Source organism: Periplaneta americana, chromosome 3 (assembly GCF_040183065.1).
Source record: "Periplaneta americana isolate PAMFEO1 chromosome 3, P.americana_PAMFEO1_priV1, whole genome shotgun sequence".
Taxonomy (NCBI): domain Eukaryota; kingdom Metazoa; phylum Arthropoda; class Insecta; order Blattodea; family Blattidae; genus Periplaneta; species Periplaneta americana.
In genome coordinates this window covers 198,793,324-198,810,835 of record NC_091119.1, presented here as the reverse complement: position 1 = coordinate 198,810,835, position 17,512 = coordinate 198,793,324, and the positions used below count along the sequence as shown (strand labels likewise).

The window sequence follows — 17,512 nt, the reverse complement described above, 5'->3', positions numbered from 1 at the left end:
CCGACTTGATTGAATTTCAGAATAAAACACACACTACAATAAACAATAGGCTATTACACGAAGGCCATGACCTGCAGGATTGCCGACATATTTAGAGCTCAATTCTATTTGTTATGAAAAACTGATTCTGCAGTGTATAATTTTCTGAGTACAGCTGTGTATTGGATATTCAAATCTACGAAACTTGAGGTCGTTTCATGACATTATTACCATTAGAAATTAAATATTATTGTAGTTAATATCATGATGCATCTATTTTTCATTAATTGTACATAATACTGATGCTATATTGATGACATGAAAGTGAAACTTTTGTGGTTATGTAAGTAAATGTAGAGAATATCTTAATTTTGATCTTCATTTCTATAATTTACTGAGTGGCTGCTATATATAAGTACAAAACTTAAGTAAGATAATAATATTGTTATTAAAAATCAAATATTTTTATACTTATTAACCCAGTGGGGTTGGGTCTTTTTCATATACTTAATGGCGGTGTAGTGTAGATATTGATATGTGTCATTGTCTTCAGTATTGGCTCGAGAGAGAGCAAAAATTACAGTTCCTAAGGAAAGATCAAAAGGTATTATAAAATAAAATAAGAGGCCTAGAAAATTTTGTAGTCTCCAGATCATTTCAGCAAGATCTCTTAGTAGGATAAAATGATTTTACGCTCTACATTTCAAGTTCTACATGCAGCAGCTATACAAAAATGCTATTGTTCGAAAGCTTAGCAAACCTAACATTTTTTTAACTTTTGCCTACAATGACCTGAAATAGCTACTGCTATCGTCCTGACATTGATACTTGCGTTTTCGGGTTGAAACTCAAAAACTGAAGTTGGATAGGTTCAAGAAAAAGTATTTGGCCTAAAAAATCCATTCAGAGGGAGTATATTTCATTATTATGGAAGCAAATAACTATCAAAAAGACAAGTATTCTTCATTGAAAATAAATCTGAAAAAATTTTATTTGAACGTCTAACGAACTTAGTTTGCAGCAGTATTTGCTGCACAAGCCACTAGTTTTATTATAAATAGGGGAGACTGTTGTACCTTTAGCATAGTGTACCTTTGAACATTTTTTGTTTTTTTTATTTTTTGCTACTACCTAGAGGACTCAAACTGAAGTAGATTGTAGAGAAAGGCGCTAAGTAGCTCTGGTCGTAGTTTTGGTTTGATTTATTGCAAAGTGTGAGTTGTGTGAATGAAAGAATCTTTTTCAGTACCAAAAGTAAACATTTCGTTCATTGATATATGTTATCTAACATAAAACCAGATTGTATTTGTTACCATCCATTAAGTACAATGTGTTCTCTAACATCTGGTGAGTAATAACATATTTTAATTTCCATAATTTATTCGAATCTCTAGTTTTGGGAGCCATATTTGTTTAAATGTGCACCCTCTTGTACTTTTAAACACAGAACATCTTGTACCACGGAACATGTTCCAAGGTACATAATACTATTGGTTTTTGTTTTTATTTTATTTTAAGATCATGCCACGAACTAAATCTGGAATTAAGAGGTCCCCCATTTGATCCGAATGCCTTGAAGAAAGCTGTTGAAGCAGTTATTGCTTCTCCAGGAAATACAATCTCAATCAGAGCAGCCTTCTCTGGTTTATGATTGCAAATACATTTTAAATATGGTTGCCAGTTCTTACAACTATATTCAAATCAACTTTACAGGGAGTTATACCTGAAAATCTTGATTTGCATAATACACGTCACTGTTCGTTAACAGAAAACCACAATTTAAGTCACACGGAGTTAGTGTGCACTCGAAGTTGGTTGCTTGACGGTTGTCAGCCCACTTTGAGGTCTGTGGATATAGAGGGAAAAATTGGATCGGTGTCGGTTAGAGTTCCCGAGTAGCTCAGTGGTAGAGCGTTGGTACGTCAAACCAAAGGTCCCGGGTTCGATACCCGGCTCCGGAACAATTTTTCCCTCGAAATTATTCAAATCAACTTTACAGGGAGTTATACCTGAAAATCTTGATTTGCATAATACACGTCACTGTTCGTTAACAGAAAACCACAATTTAAGTCACACGGAGTTAGTATGCACTCGAAGTTGGTTGTTTGACGGTTGTCAGCCCACTTTGAGGTCTGTGGATATAGAGGGAAAAATTGGATCGGTGTCGGTTAGAGTTCCCGAGTAGCTCAGTGGTAGAGCGTTGGTACGTCTAACCAAAGGTCCCGGGTTCGATACCCGGCTCCGGAACAATTTTTCCCTCGAAATTATTCAACTATATTCCCACCTATATTATATGTGTTCCAACTTACAAGAGGGTATGTTCTAAGGTACATGAACCTGTTGTACCTTTGAACATATTACATTTTATTTTTTCCATCCTTAATAGATGTGTAGAACAGTAAAATATATACACGAAGTTGTGAAGGAATCTTCAATAATTATTAAAAGTATTTTTTAATTTAAAAAATATCATTTCACAAAATTAAAAAAAAATAAAATGTGAAAAGTGTTTAAAGGTACAACAGTCTCCCCTATAACATTTTGTTATAAATACAGATACATAACTGAAAATAGAATCCAATTCAAACATTTAACTACACATTTCTCCTTCGCAAGGAATAAGAACTCTCTAGAAAATTCAGGCCAGTTCAGACGTGTTTGTATAATAATTATTTCATACATACAGCGAAGTGCTCCTAACACGATATTTCAAATCGATAGCGACTTCGACTCGGCAATTCTTTTGCAGCCCAGTGTACATATTAGCTAGAACCTCAGTCAGAGGTAATAAGACAGGTATAGAAATACACACATTAACATAAATTCTACCTTGAAAAATAGGTAGGCCCTATAAATCACAAATATAAATACTAAAAAATGAACCTTTAAAAATATCGCCAACAGAAGCACGGAAAAAAAGGATCAGTATAAGTACTGCCAACATCGTAACAAAAATTGATCGACACTGTCATGGATTGGCCACCAGGAGTGCTGGCTACGTGGAATATTAAAAAACAGAATAAAATTTGTTTTCCGAAAGGCTATAATCCTGCTTTCAACTTTCCAAAAGTCATTCTGCCGTAAGTCATTAATTCCAAATAGCGGAACTGTTAGTAACAATTAAAAAGTATATGTGTACATTAATAATAGGCCTTATAATACTCCGTGACGCTATAGTCCCTTTAAGGTCCCAAACCGACCAGCCGACTGCTGGCCTCACGCCCACATGTCAAAGCAGAGTTGGACGATCATCCGACCAGAATGGAGGAATCGTGTGGTTAGCACGATGATCCTCCAGCCGTTATAACTGGCTTTCGTAACCGGATTTCGCTACCTATCGTAGATCCCTAAGTGAATCACGATACTACATGGGCACCGGTCCCATACACTGGCCAAAATTTAATGAGAAAATTTCTTCCCCCATGAGGACTCGAACCAGCGCGCATTCCGCAATGCGAGTCCTAGGCATGATGCTCTAGACCAGCGGTGGCGAAAATGCTATCGTGCGCCGAGCTACTGTGTAAGCTGCAACGTGCATAGCACCTATGGAGGGAGGCGGACACCCGAAGGGGAAGTGAAGCAACTGTCTGACATTAACGGTTTTTCATTTTCGTTACGTCAGGCACTTAAATAAAATTATATACAGTACCAGGTTACAAACTAATTTTTAGTATGTGTAACGAAGAAAGAAATGAACAAAAAAACATAGGACACATTATCACAACCTAAAATTAATTGTCTTCAGAATGTCTCTGCGGCAGAGTTTCAAAATCAGGAATTGTGTCGCTTACTGCCAGTCGTAGTTGATCACGAAGGTAGTTGTCTGTCAGTCGTGATCTAAATTTGATTTTTACTGTTTTCATTGTTGAAAATAATTTTTCACAAACGTAAGTTGTAGCGAACATGGCTTCAACAGAGCAAGCGAAAGAACGAAGCTTCAAATATTTATTTTTTGCCAAAGGTTTGAAAAGTTCAACATTTGTCAAGTCCTTACATCTAGCTTTCATTTAACATCACATTGTAAATCTGTGAATTTAAATTGAAGATCTAACCGCATTATTCGTACATCTGCTGAAAAAGAATCGACGTACAGCGATGATGATGATGATGACAATAATAATAATAATAATAATAATAATAATAATAACAACAATAACAACAACAACACTTAACCTTTTAATGTTCCATCAGTAACATGTACTAACTTATAATGCCGTTTTATGTTATACAACCGTTTTCCTAGTAATACTTGTGAATAAATCATACATTTAATATTCTCAGCATATTGTCAGCAAAAAATGCATCCTCCCATCCTGCTTGAAACTTTCGTTTTTGTAGAGGTACATGGTTTCGAGAGAGACATTGCGACGATACGCCACTCGCAGGTCAGAGACAAATACAAATGGAACGGAGTTTGACTCCAGTGAGTGAGAGGGTGGGGGTTGTAGGTAGGAAGCAAGGGAAATGCACTGCGAGCCACAATGTGCTCGTGAGTCGCATTTTCGCCGCGGCTGCTCTAGACCACGACGCCACGGGGCAGGACTTACGCATATATTATTGGGTATAATACAGAGGGATTAACCTTGAACCTGCTATCTACAAACCACTTTAAACAAAAAAATTGCAAGTTTTCTTTCGTGTCAATTATAATTACCTGGCCTTCATTACTACCTTCCTCTAGATGTGAGTCTAAGAAATCGTCCAACGCTGTGGAGTAAGGTTAGCATGTCTGATCGGTGGACTTGGGTTCAAATCCTGGTTGGAACAAGTTACCTGGTTGAGGTTTTTCCCAGGGCTTTCCCTCAACTCATTAATAACAAATGCTGGGTAACTTTCGGCCCTGGACCCCGGACTCATTTCGCTGGCATTATCACCTTCACCTCATTCAGACACTAGATAACCTTAGCAGTTGATAAAGCGTCGTAAAGTAACCAATAAAATAATAATAATAAAAATCTCTCACCTTGAAGAGTTCTTTTGTACTTGTCGGGGCTTTGAAACAGATCTAATGATGTCGGATTTGAGTGGTTGATCACGTCTCCTTTCCTTTCGAACTGATTTCTTTACATTTTACCGTTTGGGCAAAAAACTTGGAGAAACTTGTAGTTCATTCAGCAATATTTGTGATGGAAGAAATTCCGGATGGTCTTGGGCTGCAAGCTTCATGTTTTGTTTTACTTGTTCTACCTCTGCTTCTTCTCTGTTCGAAGGAAGAGAAAAGCACGATGGCTCTTGCAGAATATTCCTTTGTCAAAATCGCTTGCATTCCGAATAAATTTATCCCTGACTTCCATAACTTTTTTATAACATTCCTACGAAATCAATGAAATAGCAATTTCATCCCTTCTCTTACAGATAGGCCTATAACTATTGCATGCTCTCAAATAATTGTTCTTTGTAAATGAAAAGATAAATAAAACATTAAAGCACAAACATTTTTACGTCGATTATAATGTAATGTAAGAATTTCTTAGCAACGCCGAAGTATTGTTATACTTCTATGAATTGTCATGCGAAAATAATTGTTAGGAAAAAATGTAGGCCTATATGAGGCATAACTGTTTCGGGAAGTTTATTTCGGAAAAAGGGATTCTGAAAAATGTACAATTCTGTATAACAGACAAAAGGGGTAATGTTTTCGGAAAAAATTGATTCGAGAACGGTTCTTAATGTGTGCACCGATCCTTAGGACAAAATGTATCCGTATTTTTTACTTCATGTTAGTCTAACTTTGGTGATATGATTCTTGGTAGTAAAGTAATAAATTTATATCATTCAAACGGGAAAATAAAATTTTGTGGCTCAAAGACAAGGAATGAAAAAAAATGGACAGATTTAACTATATTGTAAATTGATCTAGAGTGAAAATTATTTTGCTAAAATCATCCCCTACAAATGGAGAGCGTTACATACTCGTAGTAAAATTTTGTATCTGTATAAGATACTTTACATTATATGAGCACTTTAGAAAAAATAATGCATTTTTAAAACTATTTTTATATTTTTGCTAAATCAACATTTCATTCTGTAAAGCGACTCATTAAATTATTAAATTATTAATCAAAATTTTATATTCAAATCGCAAGGAAAGAAATAGAAAATTTTGTATCAAAATCCACATGTGATTCCTGATTTACCAATGAAATCTTCTGTAGCAGCAAGATTGATCACAGGACATGATTTTCTGGCCAAACATTTGCACAGAATTGGAATATATCAATCTCCAAATTGTCCGTTATGTGACTTACAAGAAGAAAAGGATTTAGATTATCTTACAATCTGTACTTCAGTGGCTCATCTTGAAAATATCTATGAAAGATATTGGAGTATGAGAAGACAAATGGCTTTGTTGCCAATCATCCGGCATTAGACGACAACACCAACATATTTTTGGAATCAGCTATTTGTAAATGATTTAAATGAATAATTTTAGTTTACAATATAACCACATATCAAAACTTTAATTTGGCACCTGAATGAAGTCTTTTGCACAATCACTGGAAGTATACTTTTTGTTAGTTGAAAAGATAAAAAAAATGTCGAAAATCTTCAATAGGAGAAAACAGGCATCAAAGATATGATATTTTGTTGAAAGTATAGCAAAACTTACATAAGAAAGCCGCAAATAATTAAGAAAATACTGAGATAATGGGTACAAATGATATGTTTTTGAAACTAGAAAAATTGAGTTTTCATATGAGACAAAAATTCCATTTACCAAAATTCTGAAGAAAATTCACATTTAAAGAATCATCGGATTCAGTAGTACCGATGACGAGTTTACATTCAAATTTGTAACAAGTTTCGAGTCGCTAATTAATTTTAAAATATTCCAAGTCATTTTAACTATGAAAGAACCTCCTAATTATGTCTGCATTCACCGTTAATTCTTGTTTTCTTATGTCCTTACATAAAAATGTTGAACGAAAGCTGATCGTGGCATCATGATAGTTCCATTCAGCGAGTTCAGACTGCATCAATCCAATTAGTCACGATATGTTTTGCAACCTCACGTAAGCCAAGGTTAATTACAGTTTTCTACCTGCTAGTCGTTAAATATTACAATATTCATAATTATGCCATAATCTTAGGTCATGCCTTGTTTTCAACATTAGATCGTAATTCTTAAGTTTCTTTAATGTAGAGTTGTCAGGTTTCCAGAACAAAAATAAGGGACTACTGCAACATCTAACCCGAGGAAAATGCGAGGAACTTCTGAGGTAACAGAGAAAGAAATCTATGAGCACAGTCTCTGAACTTATAGGCCTACTGGCATTTTAAAGTAATATTTAGTATGAGGAAGCCACCGGCGTAACAAGTCGGCTAAGGCGCTTGCCTGCCGTTCCGGAGTTTCGCTCAGGTGCGGGTTCGATTCCCGCTTGGGATGATTACCCGGTTGGATTTTCTCAGAGGTTTTTTCCCCAACCGTAAGGCAAATGTCAGGTAATCTATTGCCTCATCTCGCCAAATATCATCTCATTATCACCAATTCCATCGACGCTAAATAACCTCGTAGTTGATACAGCGTTGTTAAATAACCAAGTAAAAAAAAAGTATGAGGAAAAAATACTTTATACTCGACCATGCCGAAATTTAGTAATTATACACCTGGTATTAGCCCTTTAATGCACCTCATTAAAGTATATCTATTCATTATACTTCAGTTGTTCAGCCAATGAGAAATCACCATTGTACCATTATAAAACCTCAAGTATCGATTATTCTCGGATATGCAATCGAAAGACAATTAGCGAAACGTCACGGAGGCTGGAAATTCAATACTGTCGCAGAAGGTTATGTTCTGTTACTATAATAATTAGCGTTAATTGTAAATAATATTCAAATAAATTCAATTTGTCATTTCGTTTTTCAATTCTAAATCAATTTCCAGGTTATATCAATATTAATGTTCATGTTATTCTCTAGATTATATCAAGGTTAATGACATTCGTCCATCGGAAAAAATCAATACTTTCGCGTCTGCGCACATCTCACAATTTAGAAGGTCACTTCCGCTCATAGACAAATAACTTCACTTAGATAACCATAACATGAATACTTATGAATAATTTCAAGTTAGAAATATGATCGAGCATAAAAAGTCGTATGAAACTTGTCTATAATGGTAATTAATACGCTCGTATGAAAATTATGAAACTCGCTTGCGGTCGTTTCATAAACAAACATACTCGCGTCTTAATTACTACCATTATAGGCTCGTTGCATAATGTACTATTGTCTTATACAAATAATGCTCAGTTGTATAAAAGACACTAACTGCAGGTTACTTTTAACTGAACATTAGTAAACAACTCGAGGTTTGTTTCTACATATAGGGCTACTGTACAAAATTAATTTAAGAACAAGTAAACTACATTTAGTACTAACTGACATTTTCAGTAAAATATGTGGCAACATTATGAAACATAAATGAAATCCATATGTAAAGCCAGTTTATTTTCAACTGTTCTATCGATTAGACAGAAAACATAATCATCATCGCCTACTGAATATGCGTCTCAGTACGTATGAGGTGGAACAACACTACATTCAGAGTGGGTACGATTTCATTTTGTTTGTGGTTGTAACTGAGGACGTAGTCTTTTCTCAAGTTCTTCCACCACAAATTTTAGTAACCCGAGATGTCATTTTAAATTGTTTGAACATATTTTCTCGCTCGTGGAAAACATAAAGAGCATGGCAAAATTCAACATCATTAGATGAGATACCAGAATAATCAGAAACCTGCAAATAAAGTACATTAATTTGTAATTTAAGTTAAGTTAAAAAAATATTAGAAGTAAGGTTGGAATTACTTCATCACAACAGGAACGTAAAAATTAATAGAAGTCTATCAAAGTGAAATGAAAATAAACTTCACTCGCTATTTTACTTTTATTTCGGAGATACAACGGAATGCCGTCCATGACGCAATTTAAAAGCCCCCCCTTCCTCTATCGAAATTTAAATAAAACAGCAATTAATTTTATTGATCCATTTAATAGGTCATAACATGTAACACTTAATGTGGACCATCCTGTAGTGTAAACTGTAGATATAGGCCTTTCATTTCAAAACTTTTCAGTCTAAACAATTACTTCTTTCAATTAAATTAAATTTAAACAAAAAAAGTCAATTTAGATAGTGAGGAAGAAGTTTATAACCAGAACAAATAAAATTTCATTTTAGGTTTCATCCCCTCGGACTTTGAAATTTCAAATGGCTCACCTAAATTACGATAATTTAATTTAAAAGAGTGGTCAACTATTGTTTATACATCTCGTTGATAAAATTGTCCGGACAGATGCTAAGGAAATTGTGGGTTTACCGCATGATTGTCCGAATGACATGCTATATGCTCCGAAGAATCTTCGTGGCCTTGGTTTATTTAATGCTGAATGGGAAGTACACCTCCAACACTACAACATTGCCAGAAGTCTTTTAAAAATAAATGACGAACATCTCCATTTCTGCAGGAATCTTGAAACTGGAAAACAAGAAGCTCTTTCACAATTAAACCTTCCCAACAACGCAGAAGCACATTCGATGACAGGCCGAAGTTTAAGATCTGAATAATTTCAAGGGAAAAAATTGTTCCGGGGCCGGGTATCGATCCCGGGGCCTCTGGTTGAACGTACCAGCGCTCTCCCAACTGAGCTACCCGGAAACTCCACCCGACACCGTCTCAACTTTTCCCTTTATATCCACACAACTCGCGTGGGCTGACGAAACGCCAGAGACCCACATCGAGTGCACACAAACTCTGTGTGTCTTGGAATTGTGGTCGATACCCGGCCCCGGAACAATTTTTCCCTTGAAATTATTCAAATCTGCTTTACAGGAAGCTTCACCTGAAAGACTAGATTTGCACTTTAAGATCTGAGTTACGGCGGAGGTCGTTTAATGATTGGTGCCGTCTTCCACAAAAAGGCAAAGGAGTGGTAACTTACACTGAAGATCCAAAAAACAACTCTTGGATTAGTAATAGAAGAGGGATATCATCCTCAGAGTGGACCAATGCCATAAAGATGTCCACAAACATCGCAGCAGTACGATCGGTGCCAGGTCGTTCCATTCAAGATCAAAAGTGTCGTCATCCAGGATGCAGCGAAGTAGAAACCCTTGGGCATGTTTTGGGTTATTGCCCTAAAGGAGAACTACTGAGGAACAATCGCCACCATAAAGTGAGAAGCTCCATCGCAACCACTCTTCGGAAGGCAAAGTGGGAGGTTTACGAAGAAGTGCACTGCTTGGCTGAGAATGGGTCAACGAGAAGAGCAGACATTATAGCCATCGATCGCCGGAATCAAAGAAGCCTCATTCTTGACCCCACTGTCCGTTTCGAGAAGGATGATCAACAAGCCAACAACGTTAACAATGAAAAGAAGTCTATTTACAACCCATGTATTCCTCACTTCAGTGAGAGATACAAAATTAATATTAATACATGGGAAGTGAAAGGACTTCTTTTTGATGCTAGGGGAACTTCATTTAAGTTAACCAAAAACCATTCTCCTTTCTCTTAAATTTTCTAGTGAGGACATTACAAAATTTGTTTAATGGTATTGAGAGATTCATTATCCATTTTACACAATCACTTGTATAATACTATGTAATTTTTTTTTCGCTTCATCTCGTTACTCTTCAATGTATTTTCATCTCATGTTTCTCCGAAATCAAATTGTACTTTATTTTTAAATTTATCATTGTTCCGTATTCTCTCCGCAATCATATTGTATTTTTCATTTAACCTCTGGTTTGCATTCTGCATCCTAGTGGTCAGCCGTAGATTTTGGCCAGATGTCCCAAATTGTGGAATTTGTTGTTCACATCTTTTGTTTTCTATCGTCGCCTGGTAACCCGGATTGTTGTTGTTGATTAGAGCTGAAGAGAATAAAACTACAATGACTGTTCAGCATTTAATGTATTAGTTGTATTTGGGTATCGGTATTGAATTATTTATAAATGGTGTATAGCCTTCAAGAGAGAACAGACATCATCTTTAATTAATTAGAGTTAGGAAATTGTCGAAAATTAGCTGTGTTTTCATCCTACAACTAACTGACACTAACAACAACCCAGGCTGATAGGCGACGATAGAAAACAAAACATATGAGAACAATTGAATCAGATCTATAAATAATTAAATACCCTTTCAAATTTAAGTATCATCACAGTCTAGTATATACAGTCACGAAACTCAATACGCAGGGAATATGCATCCATAGAATAGTTGCTGATCACTAGGATCGCTACTATCGCCTCATTACATACAATGTGAAATAGTACCGGCACAGTCTATTGTTCCTAGCCCCTCAACAACTCAAGCTTCATGACTATATACTAGACTGTGGTATCATATTTATTTATTTATTTATTTATTTATTTAACCTGGTAGAGATAAGGCCATCAGGCCTTCTCTTCCCCTCTACCAGGGGATTACAACTACAATATTAAGAATACAATTACAATTATAATCACAATTAATATTAAATTTACAAATACAATAAAAATCAAAGTACTAAAAGATTAACTGATTAATAAAAGCTAGACAGTTTATTGTAGAAGTTAAGAAGAGAGAAGCATTTCTTTTATTGATTAAGTAAAAATTAAACCTACTCTACGCAGTAAGAAAATGCTTAATAATTTGCTTTTGAACGCTACTAAATTCCGACAGTCTCTGATGTCACTGGCTAGGGTATTCCACAAGCGCGAGAGCGAGATTGTGTATGATGATGCATACGATGATGTCTTATGTGTTGGTATGGCTAGTATGCGGCTATTTTGCGTGCGTGTGAAGAGATTGTGATATGATGACAGGTAACTGAAACGGGAGGCAAGGTAGGTAGGTGTAGAGGTGTGAAGGACTTGGAAAAGGAGAACAAGAGAATGAAAATTTCTACGTTCGTTAAGCCGTAGCCAGTTTAGAGTTTGGAAGGATGGGGTAATGTGGTCAGACGAAGCGAACACAAGAATTATGAAGACGTTGTAATTTTTGCGACTGGTTGACATTGAGGTCAGTCAGTAGAAAATCACAATATTCGAAGTGGGGCATTACTAGTGTTTCCACTAGTATTTTCTTGAGTGATAGCGGAAGGAATTTTCGAATGCTGTTTAAGGAATGTAGTATGGAAAGCACTTTTTTGGTAATATGGGTTACTTGGTAATAATATAGGAATTTCATTCAAAATTTTAAAGAACGATAGATAGATAGATAGATAGATAGATAGATAGATAGATAGATAGATAGATAGATAGATAGATAGATAGATAGATAGATAGATAGATAGATAGATAGATAGATAGATAGATAGATAGATAGATAGATAGATAGATAGATAGATAGATAGATAGATAGATAGATAGATAGATAGATAGATAGATAGATAGATAGATAGATAGATAGATAGATAGATAGATAGATAGATAGATAGATAGATAGATAGATAAGATAGATAGATTAGGTAGATAGATTAGGTAGGTAGGTAGGTAGGTAGGTAGGTAGGTAGATAGATAGATAGATAGATAGATAGATAGATAGATAGATAGATAGATAGATAGATAGATAGATAGATAGATAGATAGATAGATAGATAGACAGACAGACAGACAGACAGACAGACAGACAGACAGACAGACAGACAGACAGACAGACAGACAGACAGACAGACAGACAGACAGACAGACAGACAGACAGACAGACAGACAGATAGATAGATAGATAGATAGATAGATAGATAGATAGATAGATAGATAGATAGATAGATAGAACTTTATTGTCGATGGCATAATGTATGCATAGACATGGTCAAATATATACAATTACAATTTAATGTAAAATAAATCAAATATAAGAAACATTATTCATTTCAAAGGCCCATGCGTGCATCCTCAAGACCGTAGGGATACAATTTTATTAATTTCGTTTTTATATAATTCCTAAATTTCAGAGAATTTTTTGTATATTTGATGTCATCAGGCAAACTGTTGTATATTTTGATACCAAGGGGAAGGGGTTAACCTGAAATGCAATTAACACTAGTTTTAAAATTTCTCTCAGTATCTAAATTGACGTCTTTTCTTTTTGTTTAAATTGTATTTATTTGAAGTAAATAGTTATTTAGACTGGGAAGTTTTGAAATGAAAGCTCTGTATACTGCTGTCACAAGTGTGGTAAACAAAACTACAGAAGCACTTCTGGTTAGTTCATTCACTAAGGCTGTTAAATTTGACAAACCTGCTTAAGGCGACAAAGAACAAAGTCCAGTTAAGAGGTGATAGTTACTTTTTATAGGTGTGATTGACGATAAAGGGAACGAAAAGCTATGAATATTCCGTCCTTGAACTGAAAGGGAAATCTTGAGAGAGCATCGCGGAGGCTTCGACATGTGTGAATTGTACGTCTCGACGCGAAAGTGAGCCTACAGGTTGCAACACAGTCTTGAGCAATTCTGGTCCTCGCCTGATCGAAGCACAGAAAATTCATAAAGGTCTCCGTGGGGTTAGAGGTCTGAATTGCGTATTGTTTACTAAATAAGGCTTGCGCAATACCGCACCGCAATCTCTCATTAATGAGACGTGCTGGAAGATGGGGTGGAAGGAAGCAGATAAAAATCGAACTTCAAGTTGTTCACTACCTAATTTGAACCTACGAGCATGCACCTGGAAATCCCCACCTTGTCTCTGTAATTGGTTGTAAAGATCCGGCCTTGACTATACCTTACCTGGCAACCAATTTGATGCTTCCCGTTAAACAATACCAGTTGAAGCTGCCAATGAATGGACCGAAATATACCTACGGGTCACACTGAAGAGTTCAGACACAGTACAGTTGCAGAAGAAAAATTGCCCGACTCTTGAAGCTCCTTGCAGAGCACGATTCACACCACAACTATTTGACAACGGTTTTCAACCCAGTATTATTTGAATAGTATTACAGGAAAATATTTCACAACTAAAATTAATCTGAAAATAAGATAAATTATTGATTAAATGGCGATCTTACTCGTGTTAATTATATCAGCTTGTGCGGCTTACAACTGTTTCGGTGCTATTGGACGCCATCCTCAGAGCCTACTATATCTCGGTGCTATCTCAACTTCGCTCCCTGTTGTGTGGGTGCGTTCGTGTGATGAAGAGTTGTGTCAAATACTGTGTGTTCTGAAATTGATCTGTGTGTTGAGGATTTGATTGGGGCGTGTTTTAGTGTGTCTGTATATTTCATATTGTTCTAGTGTGTTGAGTTTTTGGTTTTTGGGTTGTATGTGTAGGATTTCCATGTCTGTATTTATGTTATTGTATGTGTGGTTAGCATTAGTTATGTGTATTAGTTAACCAAAAACTCAACACACTAGAAAAATATGAAATATACAGACACACTAAAACACACCCCAAACAAATTCTCAACACACAGATCAATATCAGAACACACACACTATTTGACTCAACTCTTCATCACACGAACGCACCCACACAACAGGCAGCGAAGTTGAGATAGCGCCAAGATCTAGTAGGCTCTGAGGATGGTGTCGAATAGCACCGAAACAGCTGCAAGCCGCACAAGCTTACATAATTAACACAAGTAAGATCGTCATTTAATCAATTATTTATATTCAAGTGTTAAAAGTAGTGTACGAAAGATTCAACATGGATAAGATAAATTGATGTCTGAGAGTCATTATTAAACAAACACGACATAGTACGACAAACCCGACTATGACAATTCATCGAAAGCATTCCAATAGCTCTGGGCTAGCGTGCTTGCTCGCAGATTACAAAGTTCAGGGTTCAGATACTGTTGGAGAAAGTCTTTTTTAAATTAATCATACAGGTTATTTTTCGTTTATCATCATTCTATTTCACTGTACGGATTATAGATATTCATCTAGGCCTGCTATTAACAATAGATCAATTTCAATCGCATCTTTCGGGTTACAACAATCTCGTGTGTACCACTACTTTGGAGCACTGAGCATGCGTAATGTCTTGAATCTGGAACTTAAATATTCAAGCGAACAATTTATTTCTGGAACTATACATGCCTGTAGCAATTTTTTTCTGGAACTATACAACCTGTGACAATTTTTTTCTGGAACTATACATGCCTGTAGCAATTTTTTTCTGGAACTATACAGCTTGTGACAATTTTTTTCTGGAGCTATACATGCCTGTAGCAATTTTTTCTGGAACCATACAGCCTGTGACAATTGTTTTTCTGGAACTATACATGCCTGTAGCAATTTTTTCTGGAGCTATACAGCCTGTGACAATTTTTTTTCTGGAACTATACATGCATGTAGCAATTTCTTTCTGGAACTATACAGCCTGTGACAAATTTTTTTCTGGAACTATACATGCCTGTAGCAATTTTTTTCTGGAACTATACAGCTTGTGACAATTTTTTTCTGGAGCTATACATGCCTGTAGCAATTTTTTTCTGAAACTATACAGCCTGTGGCAATTTTTTTTCTGGAACTATACATGCCTGTAGCAATTTTTTTCTGGAACTATACATGCCTGTAGCAATTTTTTTTCTGGAACTATACATGCCTGTGACAATTTTTTTCTGGAATTAGACATGCCTGTGGCAATTTTTTTCTGGAACTATACATGCCTGTAGCAATTTTTTTCTGGAACTATACATGCCTGTAGCATTTTTTTCTGGAACTATACAGCCTGTGGCAATTTTTTTCTGGAACTATACATGCCTGTAGCAATTTTTTCTGGAACTATACAGCCTGTGGCAATTTTTTTCTGGAACTATACATGCCTGTAGCAATTTTTTTCTGGAACTATACATGCCTGTAGCAATTTTTTTCTGGAAATATACATGCATGTAGCAATTTTTTTCTGGAACTATACATGTCTGTGGCAATTTTTGCTGGAACTATACATGCCTGTGGCAATTCTTTCTGGAACTGTACATGCCTGTGACAATTTTTTTCTGGAACTATACATGCCTGTGGAAACTTTTTTTCTGGAACTGTACAGGCCTGTGACAATTTTTTTCTGGAACTATACATGCCTGTGGCAATTTTTTTCTGGAACTGTACATGCTTGTATTGTCGGCAGTCCTCAAAGGCGAGCAGAAGTAATGGGCATCTCGAATCAGGTAGCTATTATGAGAGAAGTGGAGAGATGGGAAGGGGAACTCTATGAAAATAATATTATGAAGTAGAGAGGAAGCTCGAAAAGAAGAATAAGAAACGTGAGGAATAAAAGAAGAAAACACAGGAGAGAAAAAGAAGGAAGAAATCGTAAAATTACAGAGACAAAAATAGGATAAAAGTGCGACATAAAGCGAGGATGAAAGAGAGAATGAAATATGCCCATAGAAACGTGGTTCGTTCCCCGGTAGTTCCTACGAGATTCAGGACTAATACCGCTGGTTTCTTCCAGATTTTGAGAGTTTCGATTCCGCCATTGTTCATTTACAACAATACCATCATAATGACCCTGAACAATATTCGCAATAAATTTAAAGAGTAGATTCAATGAAGAATAATTGCAATTTCAATTAAGGCTATAGAGGGTATCTCAACGATTTAAATATGCAGCCAATGCATTGTCATCACAAAATCCATAGACACAACGCATGTCTGCACATCCACTATGCGAATACATGGATTAAATGTCAAGTGAATGTGTATTCAGTTGCAAATCAAGCTTTCAGGAATAACTCCCTGTAAAGTTAATTTGAATAATTTCGAGGGAAAAATTGTTCCGGGGCTGGGTATCGAACCCAGGACCTTTGGTTAAACGTACCAACGCTCTCCCACTGAGCTACCCGGGAACTCTACCCGACACCGATCCAATTTTTTTTCCTCTATATCCACAGACCTCAAAGTGGGCTGACAACCGTCAAGCAACCAACATTTGAGTGCACACTAACAGCTCTAAATGATCCAGCTGAGCTGTTTGCCAGGATACTTGCTGCAGCCGACGTGGTCCGTGAAACTTCTCGGATTTTTGAAAGGGTACGCCAAAGTTTCATTGGTTGATGTAACAGGTACCTGCATTGACGTTGGTGGACGCCACTTCGAAGTATATGAGAGAGAATGGGTAGGGTATATAATCGAGGTAAAAAGGGATATAAATAGTATAAATTTAATTCAAGGGGTGAAATTGAAGAGAAAAGCGTTATGGTAAATATAGTGCATACATTTTATCTTTCCACGCTAGCATGCGTACAGCTACGTTGTGCACTGCCGCTTCCTACCTGTACGAGCGTGGAAAGATAAAATGTATGTACTGTATTATGAGGAGAATAGGAGAGGTGAACAGAAGAAAGTAATATGATGGCGTAGAAATGAGAGAAGGAAAATGAGAGAAAGAGAAAGGACAAGTCAGAGGAGTAAGGATGAGGTGGAGAAGTGGGAGACATAACTAATATTAGAAGGAAAAGTAGATAATAGAAGGTAAAAAATGATGACGAAAGAGAAGGTGGAAAAGACGAAAATAGAAGTGCAGGAAAAGCAGAAAAAGGAAGCGAGGAAGAGGAATAATAAAGACTACAAAATAGAGAAGAAACATA

General features: G+C 36.1%; 1 long non-coding RNA gene and 2 other non-coding genes across 3 annotated transcripts in view; 2 read left to right on the top strand and 1 right to left on the bottom strand.

The window, feature by feature from the left end:
- LOC138696955 (uncharacterized) overlaps positions 1–17,512 on the bottom strand; it is a 375,310-nt gene that overhangs the window by 250,752 nt on the left and 107,046 nt on the right. The gene's annotated exons all lie outside the window — the stretch shown is intronic.
- TRNAD-GUC (transfer RNA aspartic acid (anticodon GUC)) lies at positions 1,869–1,940 on the top strand. Its single transcript has one exon. It is a non-coding gene; the product is annotated as a tRNA-Asp (tRNA).
- TRNAD-GUC (transfer RNA aspartic acid (anticodon GUC)) lies at positions 2,155–2,226 on the top strand. Its single transcript has one exon. It is a non-coding gene; the product is annotated as a tRNA-Asp (tRNA).